Below are 12233 nucleotides of genomic sequence, written 5' to 3' on the forward strand. Positions count from 1 at the left end.
GACAATCACTTTACAAAAAATATTAATCTATCAACAATTATTCATTTTCCATCATCAATATTCAAAAAAGTAAAGCTATCATCAATGAAAACTCAAAATTCATCAACTAAATTCAAAAATTAGGGCATGTGCTAACTAGAACACGAAGTAACGATCTCAAAAACGTAAAAATTATTAAAAATCTAGCTCAAACCGTACCTTAATCAAGCTATGTGTTTGTCGAACCCTAAGTTTTCATCAATGGTGTCTTTCTTCTTCAATATTCAGCCAAGGAAGAAAGGATGGACAAAATTTTAGCTTTGGTTTTATTTATTTTATCATTAATTAACTTATTTACTATTTTACCATTAAAAACATTAGTAATTGCACCAAATGTCACTCCACTATCATCCACTAACTCACAAATGACCTTTTTACCACTTAAGGACCTTTACTTTAATAATTTATAGCTATTAGACACCTTTAGCTATAGAATACAATTTTTACGCTTTACGCGATTTAGTCCATTTTACTGAATTAAGCATTCAAACAGTAAAATTTCTTCACGAAACTTTCACACATATATAATCACATGTTGTAAATACCAAAAATAATATTAAAATAATTTTTTGACCTCAGATTTGTGGCTCTGAAATCACTGTTCTGATTAACTAAAACCGGGTTGTTACAACTCTCCCCCCTTAGGGATTTTCGTCCCCAAAAATCTTACCAGTGAATAGGTTTGGTTATTACTTTCTCATAGCATCCTCGGGTTCCCATGTAGCTTCTTCTACCCCGTGTCAGTGCCATAATACTTTTAGTAATGCAATTTTCTTATTTCTCAGCTCTTTGATCTCATGAGTTAGAATTCGGATCGGTTCTTCACTATATGATAAATCTGACTGAATCTCAACTTTGATCGGGGAAATAACATGTGAAGGGTCGGATCGATATCGTCGAAGCATCGACACATGAAATACATTATGTATCTTTTGTAATTCAGACAGTAATGCTAATCGATAATCCACTGGTCCAACTCGTTCAATAATTTCATACGGTCCGATGAATCTCAGACTTAATTTGCCTTTACGACCAAATCGAATTATTTACTTCCACAGTGACATTTTTAAAAACACTTTATCCCCGATCTGAAACTCAATATCTTTCCATCTCAAATCTGTGTAAGATTTCTGTCGACCTGACGCCGCTTTCAAACTATCACGAATTAATTTCACTTTTTCCTCTGTCTTTCTAATTAGATCAACCCCGTGAATCTTATTCTCGCTTAACTCATTCCAGTACAATGGTGTTCGACACTTACGACTATATAGAGCTTCGTATGGTTCCATCTTTATACTCTATTGTAAACTATTGTTACACACAAATTCAATCAATGACAAATATTTTTCCCACGTACTTACAAACTCAAGAATGAAACATCTCAACATATCCTCGAGTATCTGTATAACTCGCTCAGATTGACCATCTGTCTGCGGATGAAAAGCAGTACTAAAGTGCAGCTTTGTACCCAATGCATCTTACAATTTCTTCCAAAAACGCGATGTTAATCTCGGATCTCTATCTAAAACAATGGACATAGGTAATCCGTGCAACCTCACAACCTGAGAGATATATAGCTCAGCTAACTTATCAAGTGAATAATCCCTGCATACCAGAATGAAATGAGCCGACTTAGCCTATTGACAATTACCTAGATCGCATCTTTCTTACTCAGTGACAGAGGCAAACCCGATACAAAATCCATCGTGATTCTATCCTATTTCGACTCGAGAATCATAATCGGCTGTAGTAACCCAGACGGTACCTGATGCTCAGCTTTAACTTGCTAATTGATTAAACATTTTGAAACAAATTCTGAAATATCACGTTTCATGCCATGCCACCAATAGAGCTGTTTCAAATCATTATACATTTTCATGCTTCCCGGATGAACAGATAAACGACTACTATGTGCGTCATTCAAAATCATCTGAATCAACTTTAAATTTCTGGGAACACATAATCGACCTCTAAATCTTAAACAGTCATCGGAATCAACTTGAAACTCTAAACCAGGGTTTGAATCACATTGAGCTCGTTTTGCTAATATTTCATTATCAACTTTCTAAGCTTCACAAATCTGCTGCAAAAACAACGGTCTTATTTTCAACTCAACTACAACCGAGTCGTTGTCAGATAGAGTCAACTGAGTATTCATTGCATGTAAAGAAAACAAAGATTTCTGACTTAATAAATCAGCAACAACATTTGCTTTTCCCAGATGATAGTCAATTACTAACTCATAATCTTTTAGCAACTCTAACCATCTTCGTTGTCGCAAACTCAAATCTCTCTGAGTCATTAGATATTTCAAACTCTTGTGATCAGAATACACATGATATTCATCACTGAAAAAATAATGGTGCCAAATCTTTAATGCAAACACAATGGCTGCTAACTCTAAATCGTGTGTTGGATAATTCTTTCCATGCGGCTTCAACTGTCTCGAGGCATAAGCTATGAATTTGCCTTCCTACATCAAAACACAACCTAGGTCATTCAACAATGCATCACTATAGATCACAAATTCTTTACTTGATTCTGTCTGTACTAACACTGGAGCTTCAGTTAATAGGGATTTCAATTGATTGAAACTTTTTTGGCACTTCTCGGACCATTCAAATTTTACAAATTTCTGAAGCAATCTCATCATCGGAGTCGCAATAATCGAAAAGCCTTTCACAAATCGTCTATAATAGCCTGCGAGTCCCAGAAAGCTACGAACTTCGGATACATTTCTCGGAGGTTTCCAACCCATTATTGCAGAAATTTTGCTCAGATCAACTCTTATACCCGATGCTGACACTATATTCCTAGAAAACTAACTTCTTGTAACCAGAATTCACATTTACTGAACTTTGCAAATAACTGTTTATCTCGCAGAGTCTGCAACACGATTCTCAAATGCTCGGCATGCTCAGTTTCATCTCGTGAGTAAATCAATATGTCATCAATAAATATGACAACAAATTGGTCTAAGTATGGTCTGAAAATTCAGTTCATCAAGTCCATAAAGACTGCAGGAGCATTCGTTAATCCAAAAGGCATAACTAAAAATTCATAATGTCATACCTCATTTGGAAAGCGATTTTTGACACATCGGATTCTTTTACTCGCAACTGATAGTAACCGTATCTTAGATCTATTTTTGAGAACACAGTATCCCCTTTCAACTGATCAAACAAATTGTCTATTCTGGGTAGAGGATACTTGTTCTTAATTGTCAGTTTATTGAGCTGTCTATAATCAATGCACATTCTCATAGTTCCGTCTTTCTTTTTCACAAATAATACTGGAGCACCCCAGGGAGAGAAACTCGGTCGTGCAAATCCTCTATCGATTAATTATTATAACTGAGATTTCAATTTTTTAACTCGATTGGAGCCATTCTATATGGATTTATTGATATCGAAGTAGTTCCCGGCACTAGTTCAATGCCAAATTTAACTTCCCGAATCGGTGGTAATCCCGATAGCTCTTCGGGAAATACATCTAGATATTTACAAAAAAATGGCACAGATTTAATCTTCTTTTTAGTCACTTTTGTATCAAGAACATAAGAAAGTAAGTTTCATACCCATTTCTCACATAACTCTGAGCTTTCATCGATGAAATCACAGTCGGCAACCCATTCAAATCATTTGGCTCAATTCGGATAATCTCATTATTCTGACATCTCAAATCGATCGTCTTCCATTTGCAATTCAGAATCACATCATGTAACTTTAGCCAATCCATACCCAGAATTATATCAAATTCATCAAATGGTAACAACATCAGTTCAGCCGGAAAATAAAAATCTCGTATCATCAACGGACAGTTCTTGCACACTTTATCTACCAATACACACTTGCCTAAAGGGTTCGATACTCTATCACAAATTCAGTAGACTCTAAAGGCAAAGTCTTACTAGACACTAAATTCATACATATATAAGAATGAGTTGATCCTGGATCTATCAATGTAATTACAATAGTATCATAGAGAGTGAAAGTACCTGTAATAACATCTGGAGATAAAGCTTCTTCGCAAGCGCGAATAACATAAGCTCCGGCAGGTGTGCGAGCTTTAGATCTAACAGCAGTGTCTTTAGTTTCCTTTTGGCTACTACTCATATTACACGTGTTTCTGGGTGGTCTACCTCTAGCTGCCGTGTTACTCGGTCTCGTATTCTGTACAGTGTCTTTTTCAACCAACTCGGGACAATCACGAATGAAATGATCTAAAAATCCACATTTAAAATAGGCCCGATCACTCAATCTACAATCACCGGGGTGACGTTTACCATAATTTCTGCACTCGGGTCGATTAGGTCTGATGTTACCAACTTTAGCTATTGAGGTCGCTTTCAAACTCACAGGTGGTCTGTCTCAATCTCGTATAGAATAACCTATAGTAGTCTTTGAATGGCTAAAATCATCTCGAAACTTCTTTGATGTCGACTAAAATGACTTACTCGATGATCTTTTTCGTGAATCTCTAGCTTCAAAGTTAGCTTTTCTTTTCTCTTTCCCGAGTTCTTTAGCTTTGCATGCTCGCTCGACAAGTACCACAAACTCTTTGATTTCCACAAACTTGATGTCTTCATTTAAACCATCCTCGAACCTCTTACACATGATTGTTTCGGTCAATACACATTCCCGAGCATATCTGCTGAGTCTTACAAATTCCCTCTCATATTTTATCACTGTCATGCGACCATGTTTCAACTCGAGGAATTCTTTACGTTTCTGATCTATAAATCTCTAACTGATATATTTCTTTCGAAATTCAATTTAAAAGAACTCCCAAGTAACACGTTCCTTAAGAACCACAGATACTAAGATATTCCACCAATGGTATGCGGTATCTCTAAGCAAGGAAACAACACACTTGATGCATTCATCAGGAGTGCAAGATAATTCATCAAACACTAGATAGTAGTATCTAACCAGAACTCAGCTCTCTTAGCATCATCATCAACAGTAACTCTGAACTCTTCGGCCTCATATTTACGAATCTTATCGACAGGTGGCTTACTCGACCGTATCGGATCAATAACTTGGGGAGCTACAAGAACTTGTGGGGGTGGTGGTTGTTGAACAGCCAGATTCGTTCGAACGAACTCTGTAAACCACTCATTCATCATTTGGAGAAAGACTTGCTTTGCCTCTCCTTCGTGGCTACTAGCAATAACTCTAGAATCAGATTGCACTGCCCCTTGAGTGGGAGCGGGTGCATTACTTTCAACATCGTCAGCTACGGCTCAATCGGGATCCATTTGCTATACGTAAACACATTTTGAGTTGTCAAGAATTCATCACACTATCGCAGTATATAAATATGGCATGTATAGCTAAACTCTCACACGCTACTTTAGTCCTAAAATTGACTAAACCGTAGTTCTGATACCAATTAAAATGTAACACCCCTAACTCGTATCTGTCGTCGGATTAGGGTTACGAGGCATTACCTAACACAACACAGTCTAACACAGTCATTTATCACAATTCATGTCTACTAATCATATCTATTATACAAACCATACTTCTTTTTTGCGCAAACCAATTTCACAATACAATTCATACAATGAAATTTAACCAAGTCATAACCATTCTTCTATTCAAATTTCGAACCAACTAACATACATCGAATCATATTACATTATAACAAAATACATCCACCAAATAAATCATTACTCAAGCCGAATCTTACAACCAAACATTATCATACATATATATCTCGAACCATACTTCCCAAAAGAGCTTATAACATGACCGAATATACATAAAAATTAGTATCCCTAACAAGCCATTTTGCATGCCAACTTATATACAATTCAAAATTTTCTATAGTCTATACAAGTCATATGTCATAATATCAAGCTTTCAAATTACCAAAATGGCGATTGATAGTGTGACGATTATTCTTGACGATCCCTAAGCTCGAGGTAGCTTTGTTATCTATAATACAATGGAAGAATGCACAAAGTAAGCTTTGGAAGCTTAGTAAGCCATAAGCAAATAAATCATCTTAATGATATTTATAATTCAATTCAACTAGGCCGAATTTAAATAAATCTCAAGCACATATACATTTAACTATCTCATAAAAATTCATATTATCACATTAAGTACAAAACTTACCGTATTATTTCATGAAAATATAAACTTCACACATACCCGAACCATTTAGCTCAAATTCACATTTGGAATTGTTAAGAACACACGAAAATCATATAAAGCTCGTACAATGTCATATCCCGGATACGGTCTTACATGTTAACGCATATCGATGCCACTGTCCTAGACAGGGTCTTATACGAATCATATACGATGCCAATGTCCCAGGCATGGTCTTACACGTTTTCTCACTTCGATGCCAATGTCCTAGACATGGTCATACACGAAATCACACCTCAAAAGTCCTAATATCATGACATCAGTATCCTATACATTTCCTAAGATTCATTCGGAGCTTTCGACTTCATAATTAAATCAATTCATGCACGAAACCAGTCATCCAATGCTCAAATTAATTCGACAATATATATACATATACAAATCAAATCGGCAATGTATATATCTATATGTAAATAAATTCAGAAATATATAAAACATATACATTTGAATTCAAAAACATTTATTTACTTATGAACTTACCTCGTACGGAAACGAACGGATCAGATCAACTACTCGTCAACTTTCGATTTCCCTTGATCTAAATCTGATTTCTTTCTTTCTTGATCTATACGAATTCAAATTTAACTCATTTAATCACCTATTCATTCGATTTCATCCAAAAATACCTATTTGGACATTTTTCACTTTAGCCCCTAAAGTTTCACATTTATTCAATTTAGTCCTTATTTCACAAATACACAAAATTCACACAATTCAATAAACCCAAGCTTAGCCGAATTACTATAGTGTCCCTAGCATCCCAAAACTTTCATTTATTTCACATTTCAACCACTCAATTTGCATATTTCACAATTTAATCTCTATTTGACATTTTTGTCAAAAATCACTTTACAAAACATATTAATCTATCAACAATTATTCATTTTCCATCATCAAAATTCAAAAAAATCAAGCTATCATCAATGGAAACTCACAAATTCATCAACTAAATTCAAAAATTAGGGCATGGGCTAGCTAGAACACGAAGCAATGATCTTAAAAACGTAAAAATTATCAAGAGCTGAGCTCAAACCGTACCTTAATCAAGCTATGTGTGTGCCGAACCCTAAGTGTTCATCAATGGTGTCTTTCTTCTTCAATATTCAGCCAAGGAAGAAAAGATAGACAAAATTTTAGCTTTGGTTTTATTTATTTTATCATTAATTTACTTATTTACTATTTTACCATAAAAAACATTAGTAATTACACCAAATGCCACTCCACTATCATCCACTAACTCACAAATGGCCTATTTACCACTTAAGTACCTTTACTTTAATGTTCTATAGCTATTGGACACCTTTAGCTTATAGAACACAACTTTTACGCTTTACGCGATTTAGTCCTTTTTACCGAATTAAGCATTCAAACAGTAAAATTTCTTTACGAAACTTTCACACACATATAATCACATGCTGTAAATATCAAAAATAATATTAAAATAATTTTCCAACCTCGGATTTGTGATTCCAAAATCACTGTTTCGATTTAACTAAAACCGGGCTGTTACACTAAGAGCAAACCTTTTGTGTTGATTAGGGTCGCAAATATATTCTTATCCTATATGTAAATTAAATTTTTCGTCTACACTACTAAATTTAATTTTAATATATTCAATCTAGATCTTAACCTAAATTTTCTCTTCCATGACAAATTAGGGTTATCAAATTAATACAACTTAGTGATCGACAAGAAAATTAAATAAGCACATAACTAAATAACACTATCAATGAACAAAACAATTGACAAAAAATAAAGAAATTAACTAATAATTAGGATCCATCATTGTTCCAAGAAAATAGAGTTTAGCTAATAGTGAGTTGTGAAAACAACATACAAAAAGACTCAAAACAAAATTATATCAATAAAAGTAAAAAAAAAAAAATCTAGAGATAAAATAATTAAAGAATTAATGTCGAGCCCTTCGAATCTCCTATTTTTTTCTTGTCTTTGCAAGTTTGAAGTTTCCCTTAGTGTAAGAGTTTTTCTTTTGCCTCTAAATTGATTTCTTGTTTTTTTTTTTCTTTCTCCTTTTATTTAAATGTCACTATCCTTATTTTTAAGTTTCTTATTCACATCTTTCCACCGCATGTAGAAGTGGTGGAGTGGACTATTTATTGCCAAAATTTTTGAATTGAAGAGTATGCTCGACTATACTGAATTAAATATGGTGAAGTGGAGGACTTTTTTTTCTCCAATTTTTGCATTAAACTCCAAATATTTCATTTTTCATCCAATACATACAATGAAAAAAAAAGGAAAATAACAAACATGTCCGAACTACTTTATCTCTCCAACCTTCAAGATAAAGCATAGTTACAAACAAAAAAGTAAAATGAAATGAAACAAGAGATTACTACAACATAAGTATTTCTTTCATTTGTTAATGAAAACATAAGTACTTTCAATTTTTCTTACTTTTTTTCATTATTATTTTTCATATTTTCCATATTTTTTCTTTCTTTTCTTTTCTTTTAGAATAGAAAATAAAATACATGAAAGGAAATAAATAAAACATCTACAAAGAACTAACCATCATGTTTTATCCTCTTTCTCTTGAAAATGTCCACCTTAATGTTACAAAGATGTATCTATTAAACACCAAATACTTAAAGTAAATAAAAAAGGATTGAGAAAGTTAAACACTAAGACTTAGTTTTGGCTAGACTATATATTAAGCAATTAAGCACATCGGTGAAAAACAAGGAAAAAGGGTATATAAAGACTGAAATCATGGATACTAAGAATATTCATATATACATGGTTGGCTTAAAAGGCCCAAACGGTCTGAAGATGATTTAAATTATTCTTTAGATTAAATTTCACCTAATATTTCACCTTAAGAAGACATAAATAGATTTTAGGCTCAATTTCAACATAATTTACACTTGTAATTAATTTCTAAAATAACTACTAAATCAAAATAAGTGCTTAATTTTTTTTGGGAAACTAACAATAGAAAAACATGACTGCATAACAACACTAAAAATTATAGAAATTTTGGGACTGTTCCCATTACAAAAATTGCAGTTCTTACAATCTGGTTTTGAAACACAATCTAAGAAGAAGTGGTTGAGGATTATAACAATGGTGTTGATGTCTTGTTTCAAATTCCAACTACTTTGTATAATTCTACTTTTAATTTGTTTAATGATTCTTTAGATGGTGGTGATATTAAAAGGATTTTGTCATCTTATGTTATGATTGCTTCACCTTTATGATTAGTGCACCATACTTTTGTGGTATTCTCCATTTGCCAATTTCTTATTCCTCCATTTGTTTTCATTTCTTCATTGAAGCCATAAATGTTTGTTTTATGTCCACAATATATATATATATAATTATTTGATATACTGATTAGATGTTCATAATGAGATATATAATGATATATTAATCTTGTCTATAAAGTTAAAGATTTCTCGTATAAAATAATAATTATATATAAAATTGTTTTATTTATTTCGATTAATTACAATGTAGAATTTAATTAATACAAAGCATGACAAATAAAGAATCAAACAAAACCAGACCAAAATGTAAAATTTATAATTTTATGGGGTTAGAATTTTTTATGGGGTTGAGATTGAATTATAATTTTTTATGAGAACTAAAATGTAATTTCACTCTTGTATTGATTTATTTATTTACTAAATTGAAATTCTAACAATTTTTTGGGGCAAACATAATTTTATCATGTTGAATTTTATAAATTTTAGAAGTCTAAAGAAAAAAATTTCCAAATCCAAGACCCTACCAACCCCTCCCTTCGCCCTTGCCCACTCATGTAAAATTAATAAGGATATCAAATATATAACATATCAAACACACTTATGATGAAAGAAAATAACATAGGCAATTAAGTATAATAGAATACATTACATATGTCAATTTTGCTCCCAACTTGAAAATCTAATCCAATCAATCCAAATCAATTCAATTCAACTTGATTTAATCATTAAAATAAAAAATTCAAACTTAACAACTCAAATTCGAAATAATCCAGATTTCCAATAACTCAATTTAAAACAATCTTAAACTCAAAATAATCTAAACCCAAAATCATCCTAACATAAATAATCCAAAAATTTTAAAATCTAAATTTATCCCATTACATAACTTGATCTAAAAATAAACTTGATTGCCTAATTGAATTGTGTCTATTGTTATAGAAGTTAAGGAAAAAAATAGTAATAAGTAAAAGGTAGATGAAAAATACGGGATAATTTTCATTATTCAATTTTCACTTACAATGTGCTTTATTTATAAGATCATTCAGATTCAATCAATAAATGTAAATTAAGCCTTCCTAATTACCTCATTGAAACATCTCATGATCATAAATGAACCGAGAGTTTTATCTCATCACTTTAATAAGGGTTTAAAGGGGTTATAGACATCCATTATTAATGTATTTACAACACTCCCCCTTGGATGTCTTTTAAATAAAAATGTGTCTCATTAAAACCTTTATTAGAAAAAACTCTGGGGGATAAAAACCTAATGAAGGAAAAAGAGTACATAATTTATTATTACAAGCTACTTCGTTAAAAACTTTTACCAGGAAAACCCGATGGGACAAAACCTTGGTTAAAGAAAAAGAATGTAACATGTTTTTGACTCCCCTTAATGGCAATATCACATTACATCTTTCAGTTAACGCATTCTGATCTTGTATAATATATCTTTCAAACATTGAAGTTGACAATGTCTTGGTAAAAGCATATGCTAAATTATCATTAGAACAAATTTGTTGAACTTCTATGTCACATTTCTTCTCAAGATCACGAGTGAAGAATAATTTTGGTGAAATATGTTTCGTTCTGTCACCTTTGATGTAACCACCCTTCAATTGAGCTATACATGCTGTATTATCTTTGTCTAAAATAGTTGGTATTTTTTTCTTGTAAAGGAAAATTACATATCTTCTTGATACATTGGGTTAATAACCTTAGTCAAACACACTCTTGGTTTGCCTCATGCATTGCAATTATTTCAATATGATTTGAAGAGGCGACATCTAATGTTTGCTTTGTTGAACGTTGTGATATGGCAGTACCTCTACATGTAAATAAATATCCCATTTGAGATCAACCTTTATGTGGATCCGATAAATATCCAGCATCAGCATAGCCAACTAATGGAGATTTTGAATCATTTGAATAAAATAATCTCATATCAATGGTCCCCCTGAGATATCTAAATACATGGTTAATTCCATTCCAATGTCTACGTGTTAGAGAAGAACTAAATCTTGCTAACAAGTTTATAGTGAAAGCTATATCAAGTCTTGTGTTGTTTGCAAGATACATCAATGCCCCTATGACACTTAGATATGGTACTTCAGGACCAAGAAACTTTTTACCATTTTCGCAATGACAAAATTGATCTTTATTCACATCTAATGATCGTACAACCATCAGGGGTACTTAACGGATGTGTTTTATCCATGTAAAATTTATTTAAGATCTTTTTCGTACAAGTTGATTGATGGACATAAATTCCATCTTTTAAATGTTTGATCTGTAGGCCATGACAAAACTTTGTTTTTCCAAGATCTTTCATCTTAAATGTTTTCATTAAACAATTTATTACATTTTGAAGCTCTTCAAGAGTTCTAATAATATTTAAATTATCAACATAAACTGCAATTATCACAAAATCTTATCCAAACCTTTTATAAAGACACATGGACAAGTTGAATCATTCTATAACCTTCTTTTAACAAATATTCACTAAGACATTGTACCATATACATCCGATTATTTTAATCCATATGAACTTTTTTTAATTTGATCGAGCAATTTTTCAGAGAAACTCTGTATCTTTCTAAGATTTCAAATCCTTTAAGGATTTTCATATAAATTTCAATATCAAGTGTACCATACAAATAGGTTGAAACAACATACATTAGATGCATGTCAAGTTTTTCACGTATTTCCAGACTAATAAGATATCTAAATATGATTTCATCCATCACAAGAGAATATGTCTCATCGTAATCAATGCTGAGCCTTTGCGAAATTTCTTGTGCTA

The sequence above is a fragment of the Gossypium raimondii genome, chromosome 13, assembly GCF_025698545.1.
Source record: "Gossypium raimondii isolate GPD5lz chromosome 13, ASM2569854v1, whole genome shotgun sequence".
NCBI lineage: Eukaryota > Viridiplantae > Streptophyta > Magnoliopsida > Malvales > Malvaceae > Gossypium > Gossypium raimondii.